Below are 3,240 nucleotides of genomic sequence, written 5' to 3'. Positions count from 1 at the left end.
GAGCGGCTGGGCCCGTGAGCCGTGGCCGCTGAGCCTGCGCGTCCGGAGCCTGTGCTCCGCAACGGGAGAGGCCACAACAGTAAGAGGCCCGCGTACCGCAAAAAAAACAAACAAACAAAAAAACCCCAAACAACCGAATCCAAAAATGGGCAGAAGACCTAAACAGACATTTCTCCAAAGAAGATATACAGACTGCCAACAAACACATGAAAGAATGCTCAACATCATTAATCATTAGAGAAATGTAAATCAAAACTACAATGAGATATCATCTCACACCGGTCAGAATGGCCATCATCAAAAAATCTAGAAACAATAAATGCTGGAGAGGGTGTGGAGAAAAGGGAACCCTCTTGCTCTGTTTGTGGGAATGTAAATTGATACAGCCACTATGGAGAACAGTATAGAGGTTCCTTAAAAAACTACAAATAGAACTACCACACGACCCAGCAATCCCACTACTGGGCATATACCCTGAGAAAACCATAATTCAAAAAGATTCATGTACCAAAATGTTCATTGCAGCTCTATTTACAATAGCCAGGAGATGGAAGCAACCTAAGTGTTCATCATCGGATGAATGGATAAAGAAGATGTGGCACATATATACAATGGAATATTACTCAGCCATAAAAAGAAACGAAATTGAGTTATTTGTATTGAGGTGGATGGACCTAGAGTCTGTCATACAGAGTGAAGTAAGTCAGAAAGAGAAAAACAAATGCCGTATGCTAACACATATATATGGAATCTGAGAAAAAAAAAAGGTCATGAAGAACCTAGGGGTAAGACAGGAATGGAGACGCAGACCTACTAGAGAATGGACTTGAGGATGTGGGGAGGGCGAAGGGTAGGCTGTGACAAAGTGAGAGAGTGGCATGGACATATATACACTACCAAACGTAGAATAGCTAGCTAGTGGGAACCAGCCACACAGCACAGGGAGATCAGCTCAGCGGTGCTTTGTGATCACCTAGAGGGATGGGATAGGGAGGGTGGGAGGGAGGGAGACCCAAGAGGGAAGAGATATGGGAACATGTGTATATGTATAACTGATTCACTTTGTTATAAAGCAGAAACTAACACACCATTGTAAAGCAATTATACTCCAATAAAGATGTTAAAAAAAAATACAAGGAAGAAGAGTATTACCCAGTTTTTCTGCCACATATGCAGTTCTATTACACTGCATAATTTCATCCTTACCTATAGCCTTCTGTATATGAAACTGAATAAAATCTGATGAAACGATCCAGACTTTATTATCTCCTACGTTACTTCTTGGATTTTAATCTTGTTTTATGATAACTTGAAAATTTAGCCGTCCAAGTGCCAACAATTCTGGTGAAGAAATAAAAGGTCACTAGCTCATTAAACTTTTCTGGACTTTCATCAATTAGTAAAGTTTGAACTATTTACTAACTACTAACCTTATTGATGGCCCTTTTTTATTTCAGAATTCTTTCAGAAGTCTACATTACCTATTCAGCCATCCTATTTGTTTATTGATAACAAAAGTAAGGATTCTAAATTATATATATTATAGTCTGTCAAACCCTTTGAGTATGAACTGTAGTCCATCCTAGAAAATTCTGTAACTTAACTGTATTTCATTGTAGTTATGATAATAGAAACTTGGTAGAATCATGGAGTTAGGCAAAACACTATAAATAATTTAATTAATAGTAAAGAGCAAGCAACTACTTCCCAAAAATACCTTTTCTCCTCAGGGGTTTACTCTTCTCCTCCTTAAGGTTTATTCTTACCACAGAACTAACTGATAAAGATACCCTTGCTTGGTTATAAAATATGACCCTACCTTAGGTTTTTAAAAATATTACCCTAATTAGAACGGTTATTCCTTTGCTTCCAAAATAAAAGAGCAAAATTTGAATACATGACTGCATAAGTTAAAGAACTGTCTTCCACTAGTCACAGTTCTATAAAAGATTCAGTGATTATCTGAAATCTAGGAAAGTAATACTATTTCTGCACAGGCAGGCAAACTAGTGTAACCGCTGAGATCATAAGCTAATAGTTAAGCAGTTTCACAGGCTGCTCTCAGTACCAAAATGCACTCTTCATCTGTATTGTCTGTACAGACTGTACTTACTTTTGTTTTAGAACAAAATTAAAATTCTGAACAAGGTCAGAAAGCTTCAGAATAAGTAAGGAAAAAGGAGGTTCAGATTCAGGCCTAGTTAAAACTTCAGATATCTTGACACTCCATGAATTAAACTCAAGTATCCTAGTAATACCTATAGATTCAGTGCTTTCTTTCTGACAGTGCTTGGTGGGGAGAGGGGAGATGGGGGAAGGGCTGCTTAATGGGTATTGACAGTTCCTTTTGGGGTGATGAAAATGTCTTGGAACTAGTAAGAGGTGACGGTTGCACAGCACTGTTTATGTACTAAGTGCTACTTAACTGTACACTTTAAAATGGTTAATTTTGTATAATATGAATTTCACCTCAATTTCTTTTTAAAGTAAATATTTCTTAAAAAGAAAAGAAAAAGATACTGGGCTTTTTCGCAGAGATGGACTTCACTTTGCTAAGGCCCCCAAAGTACAAAGCCTACATACCAGCAGCGAGGTTGAAGAGGGTCACTCCCACTTCACATAAAGCCGCGTGGAAAGCTTACAGGATTCCCTCATATGAACCCTAGTTACAGTAATGGCCAATTAAGTGGCATTTACCACCAATATGAACTCATTTCAGTGAGAATGAGAAAGCGGGAAAATGTTTGGCGGGAGTTTTTTAAAAGCTGCCCCACCGATTTAGAAATCACCTACGAGCAATAGAGAACACCACGGGGGAAACGGTAGGAGCCATGTTTTTTTCTGAACGGTTTTTGTCTTGCGGTGACTGTACTCGTGAGGATTCAATAAGCCTCAAACATTACCTTTAAACCTAGGTGCTTAACTATAACGAATGCGTTTGTCAATGGGGCAGCGTCTCACAGGGAAATGCGAAAAGCCGGCCTAAGTCTCTTTCTGTAGCGACGAAGCTTGATCCCAAGGAACACCGCCATATCCACCCGAGGAAAAGCTCCCTCCACCAGCCGAGGAAGACGCAGCTGCGGCGGGCACTCCCGCCACACAGCGCGAGCTGCGCCGCTGGGCTTCTTGGGATTTGTAGTTTTAGTCAACCCTCCGTCCCCTTTGTTCAGGCGGTATGTGGTGAACCAGAAAACTACAACTCCCAGAGCGCTCCGGGGTGGAGAGCGCACGCGGCGGTGA

Source organism: Delphinapterus leucas, chromosome 7 (genome assembly GCF_059928025.1).
Source record: "Delphinapterus leucas isolate spDelLeu-1000000601 "Yukka" chromosome 7, BTC_Dleu_Yukka2, whole genome shotgun sequence".
Classification (NCBI taxonomy): Eukaryota; Metazoa; Chordata; class Mammalia; order Artiodactyla; family Monodontidae; genus Delphinapterus; species Delphinapterus leucas.
This window is presented reverse-complemented; position numbering follows the sequence as displayed.